We start from the raw sequence: 12860 nt of genomic DNA on the forward strand, positions 1-12860 counted from the left end.
ATTTCTCACATATATTCTGATTCCTATGGATATTTATTTTCCTTAAATATTGCAAAATCTGTCATAAAAATTTCGTAGAATATTTCATGAAATATTGATGAATCTTATGAAGTCATATTTCATGAAACATTTATTACATATCATGGAAATATTCTGCCAATCTTGCGAAAATTTTCTTGCCGTAAATATTCTCGAAACCTTTCATAAATATTTCAATGAAATCTTTCTCGAGAATATTTTGAAATTTTTCACTGCAATATTCCATGCTATGTGGGTAGACCCCCCTTAAATGACTTATTGGCTCCTCTGCCTGAAAATCATGGTGTCCTACTACTGTCTTAGGATATGGAGTGTACAATACTTACTTTGTTGATTCCACCAAACTAAACAGTTGATGATTCCATACAGAATTGCACTCCAGAGAGCTCTTCGAATTCAACTCGAAAATGAAAAATGGAAAAACAATAAATTCGATTTTTTGCTAAACAGTGTCAAATATCTGAAAAATTGTTATGAAAATATGGGTTCTCGAAAAAGCTGAATCTGTTGCAAGAATTCTCGAAAGCCTATCTCCCTCCGTTCAGACTTTCCGAGAGATTTTCATTTTGGAAATGGCAATTTTCAAAAATCGCTAATTTCAATCTGCGATATCTCCTGTTATTTTCGTGTGATGCATTCGGGATTTACGGTTTTGTAATCAACGTTGATAAGGCTTCCATCCTAGCACACAAACTCAATTTTGAAAATCTCGATTTTTTTGGTCAAAAATGAGCAAGGGGTTAGACCCCCCTAAAAGGACCTATTTGCTCCTCTGCCTAAAAATCAGAGTGTCCTACTACTGTCTTAGGATATGGAGTGTAAAAAACTTACCTTGTTGATTCCACCAAACTAAACAGTTGATGATTCCATAGAGAATTGCACTCCAGAGAGCTCTTCGAATTCAACTCGAAAATGAAAAATGGAAAAACAATAAATTCGATTTTTTGCTAAACAGTGTCAAATATCTGAAAAATTGTTATGAAAATATGGGTTCTCGAAAAAGCTGAATCTATTGCAAGCATTCTCGAGAGCCTATCTCCCTCCGTTTAGATTTTCATTTTGGAAATGGCAATTTTCAAAAATCGTAAATTTCAATCTGCGATATCTCCTGTTATTTTCGTCTGATGCATTCGGGATTTACGGTTTTGTAATCAGCGTTGTAAAGGCTTCCATCCTAGCACACAAACTCAATTTTGAAAATCTCGATTTTTTTGGTAGAAAATGAGCAAGGGGTTAGACCCCCCTAAAAGGACCTATTTGCTCCTCTGCCTAAAAATCAGAGTGTCCTACTACTGTCTTAGGATATGGAGTGTAAAATACTTACCTTGTTGATTCCACCAAACTAAACAGTTGATGATTCCATATAGAATTGCACTCCAGAGAGCTCTTCGAATTCAACTCGAAAATGAAAAATGGAAAAAAAAATAATTCGATTTTTTGCTAAACAGTGTCAAATATCTGAAAAATTGTTATGAAAATATGGGTTCTCGAAAAAGCTGAATCTATTGCAAGCATTTTCGAAAGCCTATCTCCCTCCGTGTAGATTTTCATCTTGGAAACGGCAATTTTCAAAAATCGCAAATTTCAATCTGCGATATCTCCTGTTATTTTCGTCTGACGCATTCGCGATTTACGGTTTTGTTATCAGCGTTGATGAGGCTTCCATCCTAGCACAAAAACTTAATTTTGAAAATCTCGATTTTTTTGGTCAAAAATGAGCAAGGGGTTAGACCCCCCTAAAATGACTTATTGGCTCCTCTGCCTGAAAATCATAGTGTCCTACTACTGTCTTAGGATATGGAGTGTACAATACTTACTTTATTGATTCCACCAAACTGAACAGTTGATGATTCCATAGAGAATTGCACTCCAGGGAGCTCTTGGAATTTAACTCGAAAATTAAAAATGGAAAAAATATAAATTCCATTTTTTGCTAAACAGTGTCAAATATCTGAAAAATTGTTATGAAAATATGGGTTCTCGAAAAAGCTGAATCTATTGCAAGCATTCTCGAGAGCCGATCTCCCTCCGTTTAGATTTTCATCTTGGAAATGGCAATTTTCAAAAATCGCAAAGTTAAATCTGCGATATCTCCTGTTATTTTCGTCTGTTCCATTCGGGATTCACGGTTTTGTAATCAGCGTTGATAGGGCTTCCATCCTAGCACAAAAACCCAATTTTGAAAATCTCAATTTTTTTGGTCAAAAAGGAGCAAGGGGTTTGACCCCCCTAAAATGACCTATTTGCTCCTCTGCCTGAAAATCATGGTATCCTACTACTGTCTTAGGATATGGAGTGTACAATACTTACTTTGTTGATTCCACCAAACTAAACAGTTGATGATTCCATAGAGAATTGCACTCCAGAGAGCTCCTCGAATTCAACTCGAAAATGAAAAATGGAAAAACAATAAATTCGATTTTTTCCTGAACACTGTCCAACATCTCAGGAATTGTTATGAAGATATGGGTTCTCGAATACGCAGAATCTATTGCAAGCATTCCTGAAAGCCTATCTCCCTCCGTTTAGATTTTCATCTTGGAAATGTCATTTTTCAAAAATCGCAAATTTGAATCTGCGATAGCTCCTGCTATTTTCGTCTGATGCATTCGAGATTTACGGTTTCGTAATTATCGTTGATAAGGCTTCCATCCTAGCACACAAACTCAATTTTGAAAATCTCAATTTTTTTGTTCAAAAATGAGCAAGGGGTTAGAACCCCCTAAAATGACCTATTTGCTCCTCTGCCTAAAAATCAGGGTGTCCTACTACTGTCTTAGGATATGGAGTGTACAATACTTACTTTGTTGATTCCACCAAACTAAACAGTTGATGATTCCATAGAGAATTGCACTCCAGAGAGCTCTTCGAATTCAACTCGAAAATGTAAAATGGAAAAAAATAAATTCGATTTTTTGCTAAACAGTGTCAAATATCTGAAAAATTGTTATCAAAATATTGGTTCTCGAAAAAGCTGAATCTATTGCAAGCATTCTCGAAAGCCTATCTCCCTCCGTTAAGATTTTCATTTTGGAAATGGCAATTTTCAAAATTCGCAAATTTCCATCTGCGATATCTCCTGCTATTTTCGTCTGATGCATTCGGGATTTACGGTTTTGTAATCAGAGTTGATAAGGCTTCCATCCTAGCACAAAAGCCCTATTTTGAAAATCTCATTTTTTTTGGTCAAAAATGAGCAAGGGGTTTGACCCCCCTAAAATGACCTATTTGCTCCTCTGCCTGAAAATAATGGTATCCTACTACTTTCTTAGGATATGGAGTGTACAATACTTACTTTGTTGATTCCACCAAACTAAACAGTTGATGATTCCATAGAGAATTGCACTCCAGAGAGCTCCTCGAAGTCAACTCGAAAATGAAAAATGGAAAAACAATAAATTCGATTTTTTCCTGAACACTGTCCAACATCTCAGGAATTGTTATGAAGATATGGGTTCTCGAATACGCTGAATCTATTGCAAGCATTCCTGAAAGCCTATCTCCCTCCGTTTAGATTTTCATCTTGGAAATGTCATTTTTCAAAAATCGCAAATTTGAATCTGCGATAGCTCCTGCTATATTCGTCTGATGCATTCGAGATTTACGGTTTTGTAATCAGCGTTGATAAGGCTTCCATCCTAGCACACAAACTCAATTTTGAAAATCTCAATTTTTTTGTTCAAAAATGAGCAAAGGGTTAGAACCCCCTAAAATGACCTATTTGCTCCTCTGCCTAAAAATCAGGGTGTCCCACTTCTGTCTTAGGATATGGAGTGTACAATACTTACTTTGTTGATTCCACCAAACTAAACAGTTGATGATTCCATAGAGAATTGCACTCCAGAGAGCTCTTCGAATTCAACTCGAAAATGAAAAATGGAAAAACAATAAATTCGATTTTTTGCTAAACAGTGTCAAATATCTGAAAAATTGTTATGAAAATATGGGTTCTCGAAAAAGCTGAATCTATTGCAAGCATTCTCGAGAGCCTATCTCACTCCGTTTAGATTTTCATTTTGGAAATGTCAATTTTCAAAAATCGCAAATTTCAATCTGCGATATCTCCTGTGATTTTCGTCTGATGCATTCGGGATTTACGGTTTTGTAATCAGCGTTGATGAGGCTTCCATCCTAGCGCACAAACTCAATTTCGAAAATCTCGATTTTTTTGGTCAAAAATGAGCAAGGGGTTAGACCCCCCTAAAATGACTTATTGGCTCCTCTGCCTGAAAATCATGGTGTCCTACTACTGTCTTAGGATATGGAGTGTACAATACTTACTTTGTTGATTCCACCAAACTAAACAGTTGATGATTCCATACAGAATTGCACTCCAGAGAGCTCTTCGAATTCAACTCGAAAATGAAAAATGGAAAAACAATAAATTCGATTTTTTGCTAAACAGTGTCAAATATCTGAAAAATTGTTATGAAAATATGGGTTCTCGAAAAAGCTTAATCTATTGCAAGCATTCTCGAGAGCCTATCTCACTCCGTTTAGATTTTCATTTTGGAAATGGCAATTTTCAAAAATCGCAAATTTCAATCTGCGGTATCTCCTGTTATTTTCGTCTGATGCATTCGGGATTTACGGTTTTTTAATCAGCGTTGATGAGGCTTCCATCCTAGCGCATAAACTCAATTTCGAAAATCTCGATTTTTTTGGTCAAAAATGAGCAAGGGGTTAGACCCCCCTAAAATGACTTATTGGCTCCTCTGCCTGAAAATAATGGTATCCTACTACTGTCTTAGGATATGGAGTGTACAATACTTACTTTGTTGATTCCACCAAACTAAACAGTTGATGATTCCATAGAGAATTGCACTCCAGAGAGCTCCTCGAAGTCAACTCGAAAATGAAAAATGGAAAAACAATAAATTCGATTTTTTCCTGAACACTGTCCAACATCTCAGGAATTGTTATGAAGATATGGGTTCTCGAATACGCAGAATCTATTGCAAGCATTCCTGAAAGCCTATCTCCCTCCGTTTAGATTTTCATCTTGGAAATGTCATTTTTCAAAAATCGCAAATTTGAATCTGCGACAGCTCCTGCTATTTTCGTCTGATGCATTCGAGATTTACGGTTTTGAAATCAGCGTTGATAAGGCTTCCATCCTAGCACACAAACTCAATTTTGAAAATCTCAATTTTTTTGTTCAAAAATGAGCAAGGGGTTAGAACCCCCTAAAATGACCTATTTGCTCCTCTGCCTAAAAATCAGGGTGTCCTACTACTGTCTTAGGATATGGAGTGTACAATACTTACTTTGTTGATTCCACCAAACTAAACAGTTGATGATTCCATAGAGAATTGCACTCCAGAGAGCTCTTCGAATTCAACTCGAAAATGTAAAATGGAAAAAAATAAATTCGATTTTCTGCTAAACAGTGTCAAATATCTGAAAAATTGTTATGAAAATATTGGTTCTCGAAAAAGCTGAATCTATTGCAAGCATTCTCGAAAGCCTATCTCCCTCCGTATAGATTTTCATTTTGGAAATGGCAATTTTCAAAATTCGCAAATTTCCATCTGCGATATCTCCTGCTATTTTCGTCTGATGCATTCGGGATTTACGGTTTTGTAATCAGCGTTGATAAGGCTTCCATCCTAGCACGAAAACCTCATTTTGAAAATCTCATTTTTTTTGGTCAAAAATGAGCAAGGGGTTTGACCCCCCTAAAATGACCTATTTGCTCCTCTGCCTGAAAATAATGGTATCCTACTACTGTCTTAGGATATGGAGTGTACAATACTTACTTTGTTGATTCCACCAAACTAAACAGTTGATGATTCCGTAGAGAATTGCACTCCAGAGAGCTCCTCGAAGTCAACTCGAAAATGAAAAATGGAATAACAATAAATTCGATTTTTTCCTGAACACTGTCCAACATCTCAGGAATTGTTATGAAGATATGGGTTCTCGAATACGCTGAATCTATTGCAAGCATTCCTGAAAGCCTATCTCCCTCCGTTTAGATTTTCATCTTGGAAATGGCATTTTTCAAAAATCGCAAATTTGAATCTGCGATAGCTCCTGCTATATTCGTCTGATGCATTCGAGATTTAAGGTTTTGTAATCAGCGTTGATAAGGCTTCCATCCTAGCACACAAACTCAATTTTGAAAATCTCAATTTTTTTGTTCAAAAATGAGCAAGGGGTTAGAACCCCCTAAAATGACCTATTTGCTCCTCTGCCTAAAAATCACGGTGTCCTACTACTGTCTTAGGATATGGAGTGTACAATACTTACTTTGTTGATTCCACCAAACTAAACAGTTGATGATTCCATACAGAATTGCACTCCAGAGAGCTCTTCGAATTCAACTCGAAAATGAAAAATGGAAAAACAATAAATTCGATTTCTTGCTAAACAGTGTCAAATATCTGAAAATTTGTTATGAAAATATGGGTTCTCGAAAAAGCTGAATCTATTGCAAGCATTCTCGAGAGCCTATCTCACTCCGTTTAGATTTTCATTTTGGAAATGGCAATTTTCAAAAATCGCAAATTTCAATCTGCGGTATCTCCTGTTATTTTCGTCTGATGCATTCGGGTTTTACGGTTTTGTAATCAGCGTTGATGAGGCTTCCATCCTAGCGCACAAACTCAATTTCGAAAATCTCGATTTTTCTGGTCAAAAATGAGCAAGGGGTTAGACCCCCCTAAAATGACTTATTGGCTCCTCTGCCTAAAAATCAGGGTGTCCTACTACTGTCTTAGGATATGGAGTGTACAACACTTACTTTGTTGATTCCACCAAACTAAACAGTTGATGATTCCATAGAGAATTGCACTCCAGAGAGCTCCTCGAAGTCAACTCGAAAATGAAAAATGGAAAAACAATAAATTCGATTTTTTCCTGAACACTGTCCAACATCTCAGGAATTGTTATGAAGATATGGGTTCTCGAATACGCTGAATCTATTGCAAGCATTCCTGAAAGCCTATCTCCCTCCGTTTAGATTTTCATCTTGGAAATGTCATTTTTCAAAAATCGCAAATTTGAATCTGCGACAGCTCCTGCTATTTTCGTCTGATGCATTCGAAATTTACGGTTTTGAAATCAGCGTTGATAAGGCTTCCATCCTAGCACACAAACTCAATTTTGAAAATCTCAATTTTTTTGTTCAAAAATGAGCAAGGGGTTAGAACCCCCTAAAATGACCTATTTGCTCCTCTGCCTAAAAATCAGGGTGTCCTACTACTGTCTTAGGATATGGAGTGTACAATACTTACTTTGTTGATTCCACCAAACTAAACAGTTGATGATTCCATAGAGAATTGCACTCCAGAGAGCTCTTCGAATTCAACTCGAAAATGTAAAATGGAAAAAAATAAATTCGATTTTCTGCTAAACAGTGTCAAATATCTGAAAAATTGTTATGAAAATATTGGTTCTCGAAAAAGCTGAATCTATTGCAAGCATTCTCGAAAGCCTATCTCCCTCCGTTTAGATTTTCATTTTGGAAATGGCAATTTTCAAAATTCGCAAATTTCCATCTGCGATATCTCCTGCTATTTTCGTCTGATGCATTCGGGATTTACGGTTTTGTAATCAGCGTTGATAAGGCTTCCATCCTAGCACGAAAACCCCATTTTGAAAATCTCATTTTTTTTGGTCAAAAATGAGCAAGGGGTTTGACCCCCCTAAAATGACCTATTTGCTCCTCTGCCTGAAAATAATGGTATCCTACTACTGTCTTAGGATATGGAGTGTACAATACTTACTTTGTTGATTCCACCAAACTAAACAGTTGATGATTCCATAGAGAATTGCACTCCAGAGAGCTCTTCGAATTCAACTCGAAAATGAAAAATGGAAAAACAATAAATTCGATTTTTTGCTAAACAGTGTCAAATATCTGAAAAATTGTTATGAAAATATGGGTTCTCGAAAAAGCTGAATCTATTGCAAGCATTCTCGAGAGCCTATCTCACTCCGTTTAGATTTTCATTTTGGAAATGTCAATTTTCAAAAATCGCAAATTTCAATCTGCGATATCTCCTGTGATTTTCGTCTGATGCATTCGGGATTTACGGTTTTGTAATCAGCGTTGATGAGGCTTCCATCCTAGCGCACAAACTCAATTTCGAAAATCTCGATTTTTTTGGTCAAAAATGAGCAAGGGGTTAGACCCCCCTAAAATGACTTATTGGCTCCTCTGCCTGAAAATCATGGTGTCCTACTACTGTCTTAGGATATGGAGTGTACAATACTTACTTTGTTGATTCCACCAAACTAAACAGTTGATGATTCCATACAGAATTGCACTCCAGAGAGCTCTTCGAATTCAACTCGAAAATGAAAAATGGAAAAACAATAAATTCGATTTTTTGCTAAACAGTGTCAAATATCTGAAAAATTGTTATGAAAATATGGGTTCTCGAAAAAGCTGAATCTATTGCAAGCATTCTCGAGAGCCTATCTCACTCCGTTTAGATTTTCATTTTGGAAATGGCAATTTTCAAAAATCGCAAATTTCAATCTGCGGTATCTCCTGTTATTTTCGTCTGATGCATTCGGGATTTACGGTTTTGTAATCAGCGTTGATGAGGCTTCCATCCTAGCGCATAAACTCAATTTCGAAAATCTCGATTTTTTTGGTCAAAAATGAGCAAGGGGTTAGACCCCCCTAAAATGACTTATTGGCTCCTCTGCCTGAAAATAATGGTATCCTACTACTGTCTTAGGATATGGAGTGTACAATACTTACTTTGTTGATTCCACCAAACTAAACAGTTGATGATTCCATAGAGAATTGCACTCCAGAGAGCTCCTCGAAGTCAACTCGAAAATGAAAAATGGAAAAACAATAAATTCGATTTTTTCCTGAACACTGTCCAACATCTCAGGAATTGTTATGAAGATATGGGTTCTCGAATACGCTGAATCTATTGCAAGCATTCCTGAAAGCCTATCTCCCTCCGTTTAGATTTTCATCTTGGAAATGTCATTTTTCAAAAATCGCAAATTTGAATCTGCGACAGCTCCTGCTATTTTCGTCTGATGCATTCGAGATTTACGGTTTTGTAATCAGCGTTGATAAGGCTTCCATCCTAGCACACAAACTCAATTTTGAAAATCTCAATTTTTTTGTTCAAAAATGAGCAAGGGGTTAGAACCCCCTAAAATGACCTATTTGCTCCTCTGCCTAAAAATCAGGGTGTCCTACTACTGTCTTAGGATATGGAGTGTACAAAACTTACTTTGTTGATTCCACCAAACTAAACAGTTGATGATTCCATGGAGAATTGCACTCCAGAGAGCTCTTCGAATTCAACTCGAAAATGTAAAATGGAAAAAAAATAAATTCGATTTTTTGCTAAACAGTGTCAAATATCTGAAAAATTGTTATGAAAATATTGGTTCTCGAAAAAGCTGAATCTATTGCAAGCATTCTCGAAAGCCTATCTCCCTCCGTTTAGATTTTCATTTTGGAAATGGCAATTTTCAAAATTCGCAAATTTCCATCTGCGATATCTCCTGCTATTTTCGTCTGATGCATTCGGGATTTACGGTTTTGTAATCAGCGTTGATAAGGCTTCCATCCTAGCACAAAAACCCCATTTTGAAAATCTCATTTTTTTTGGTCAAAAATGAGCAAGGGGTTTGACCCCCCTAAAATGACCTATTTGCTCCTCTGCCTGAAAATAATGGTATCCTACTACTGTCTTAGGATATGGAGTGTACAATACTTACTTTGTTGATTCCACCAAACTAAACAGTTGATGATTCCATAGAGAATTGCACTCCAGAGAGCTCCTCGAAATCAACTCGAAAATGAAAAATGGAAAAACAATAAATTCGATTTTTTCCTGAACACTGTCCAACATCTCAGGAATTGTTATGAAGATATGGGTTCTCGAATACGCTGAATCTATTGCAAGCATTCCTGAAAGCCTATCTCCCTCCGTTTAGATTTTCATCTTGGAAATGTCATTTTTCAAAAATCGCAAATTTGAATCTGCGACAGCTCCTGCTATTTTCGTCTGATGCATTCGAGATTTACGGTTTTGTAATCAGCGTTGATAAGGCTTCCATCCTAGCACACAAACTCAATTTTGAAAATCTCAATTTTTTTGTTCAAAAATGAGCAAGGGGTTAGAACCCCCTAAAATGACCTATTTGCTCCTCTGCCTAAAAATCAGGGTGTCCTACTACTGTCTTAGGATATGGAGTGTACAAAACTTACTTTGTTGATTCCACCAAACTAAACAGTTGATGATTCCATAGAGAATTGCACTCCAGAGAGCTCTTCGAATTCAACTCGAAAATGTAAAATGGAAAAAAAATAAATTCGATTTTTTGCTAAACAGTGTCGAATGTCTGAAAAATTGTTATGAAAATATTGGTTCTCGAAAAAGCTGAATCTATTGCAAGCATTCTCGAAAGCCTATCTCCCTCCGTTTAGATTTTCATTTTGGAAATGGCAATTTTCAAAATTCGCAAATTTCCATCTGCGATATCTCCTGCTATTTTCGTCTGATGCATTCGGGATTTACGGTTTTGTAATCAGCGTTGATAAGGCTTCCATCCTAGCACAAAAACCCCATTTTGAAAATCTCATTTTTTTTGGTCAAAAATGAGCAAGGGGTTTGACCCCCTAAAATGACCTATTTGCTCCTCTGCCTGAAAATAATGGTATCCTACTACTGTCTTAGGATATGGAGTGTACAATACTTACTTTGTTGATTCCACCAAACTAAACAGTTGATGATTCCGTAGAGAATTGCACTCCAGAGAGCTCCTCGAAGTCAACTCGAAAATGAAAAATGGAATAACAATAAATTCGATTTTTTCCTGAACACTGTCCAACATCTCAGGAATTGTTATGAAGATATGGGTTCTCGAATACGCTGAATCTATTGCAAGCATTCCTGAAAGCCTATCTCCCTCCGTTTAGATTTTCATCTTGGAAATGGCATTTTTCAAAAATCGCAAATTTGAATCTGCGATAGCTCCTGCTATATTCGTCTGATGCATTCGAGATTTAAGGTTTTGTAATCAGCGTTGATAAGGCTTCCATCCTAGCACACAAACTCAATTTTGAAAATCTCAATTTTTTTGTTCAAAAATGAGCAAGGGGTTAGAACCCCCTAAAATGACCTATTTGCTCCTCTGCCTAAAAATCAGGGGTTCCCACTTCTGTCTTAGGATATGGAGTGTACAATACATACTTTGTTGATTCCACCAAACTAAACAGTTGATGATTCCATAGAGAATTGCACTCCAGAGAGCTCTTCGAATTCAACTCGAAAATGAAAAATGGAAAAACAATAAATTCGATTTTTTGCTAAACAGTGTCAAATGTCTGAAAAATTGTTATGAAAATATGGGTTCTCGAAAAAGCTGAATCTATTGCAAGCATTCTCGAGAGCCTATCTCACTCCGTTTAGATTTTCATTTTGGAAATGGCAATTTTCAAAAATCGCAAATTTCAATCTGCGATATCTCCTGTGATTTTCGTCTGATGCATTCGGGATTTACGGTTTTGTAATCAGCGTTGATGAGGCTTCCATCCTAGCGCACAAACTCAATTTCGAAAATCTCGATTTTTTTGGTCGAAAATGAGCAAGGGGTTAGACCCCCCTAAAATGACTTATTGGCTCCTCTGCCTGAAAATCATGGTGTCCTACTACTGTCTTAGGATATGGAGTGTACAATACTTACTTTGTTGATTCCACCAAACTATACAGTTGATGATTCCATATAGAATTGCACTCCAGAGAGCTCTTCGAATTCAACTCGAAAATGAAAAATGGAAAAAAAAATAATTCGATTTTTTGCTAAACAGTGTCAAATATCTGAAAAAATGTTATGAAAATATGGGTTCTCGAAAAAGCTGAATCTATTGCAAGCATTCTAGAAAGCATATCTCCCTTCGTGTAGATTTTCATCTTGGAAATGGCAATTTTCAAAAATCGCAAATTTCAATCTGCGATATCTCCTGTTATTTTCGTGTGATGCATTCGGGATTTACGGTTTTGTAATCAGCGTTGATAAGGCTTCCATCCTAGCACACAAACTCAATTTTGAAAATCTCGATTTTTTTGGTCAAAAATGAGCAAGGGGTTAGACCCCCCAAAAAGGACCTATTTGCTCCTCTGCCTAAAAATCAGAGTGTCCTACTACTGTCTTAGGATATGGAGTGTGAAATACTTACCTTCTTGATTCCACCAAACTAAACAGTTGATGATTCCATAGAGAATTGCACTCCAGAGAGCTCTTCGAATTCAACTCGAAAATGAAAAATGGAAAAAAAATAAATTCGATTTTTTGCTAAACAGTGTCAAATATCTGAAAAATTGTTATGAAAATATGGGTTCTCGAAAAAGCTGAATCTATTGCAAGCATTCTCGAGAGCCTATCTCCCTCCGTTTAGATTTTCATTTTGGAAATGGCAATTTTCAAAAATCGTAAATTTCAATCTGCGATATCTCCTGTTATTTTCGTCTGATGCATTCGGGATTTACGGTTTTGTAATCAGCGTTGTAAAGGCTTCCATCCTAGCACACAAACTCAATTTTGAAAATCTCGATTTTTTTGGTAGAAAATGAGCAAGGGGTTAGACCCCCCTAAAAGGACCTATTTGCTTCTCTGCCTAAAAATCAGAGTGTCCTACTACTGTCTTAGGATATGGAGTGTAAAATACTTACCTTCTTGATTTCACCAAACTAAACAGTTGATGATTCCATAGAGAATTGCACTCCAGAGAGCTCTTCGAATTCAACTCGAAAATGAAAAATGGAAAAACAATAAATTCGATTTTTTGCTAAACAGTGTCAAATATCTGGAAAATTGTTATGAAAATATGGGTT

This window comes from Coccinella septempunctata, chromosome 4 (assembly GCF_907165205.1).
Source record: "Coccinella septempunctata chromosome 4, icCocSept1.1, whole genome shotgun sequence".
NCBI lineage: Eukaryota > Metazoa > Arthropoda > Insecta > Coleoptera > Coccinellidae > Coccinella > Coccinella septempunctata.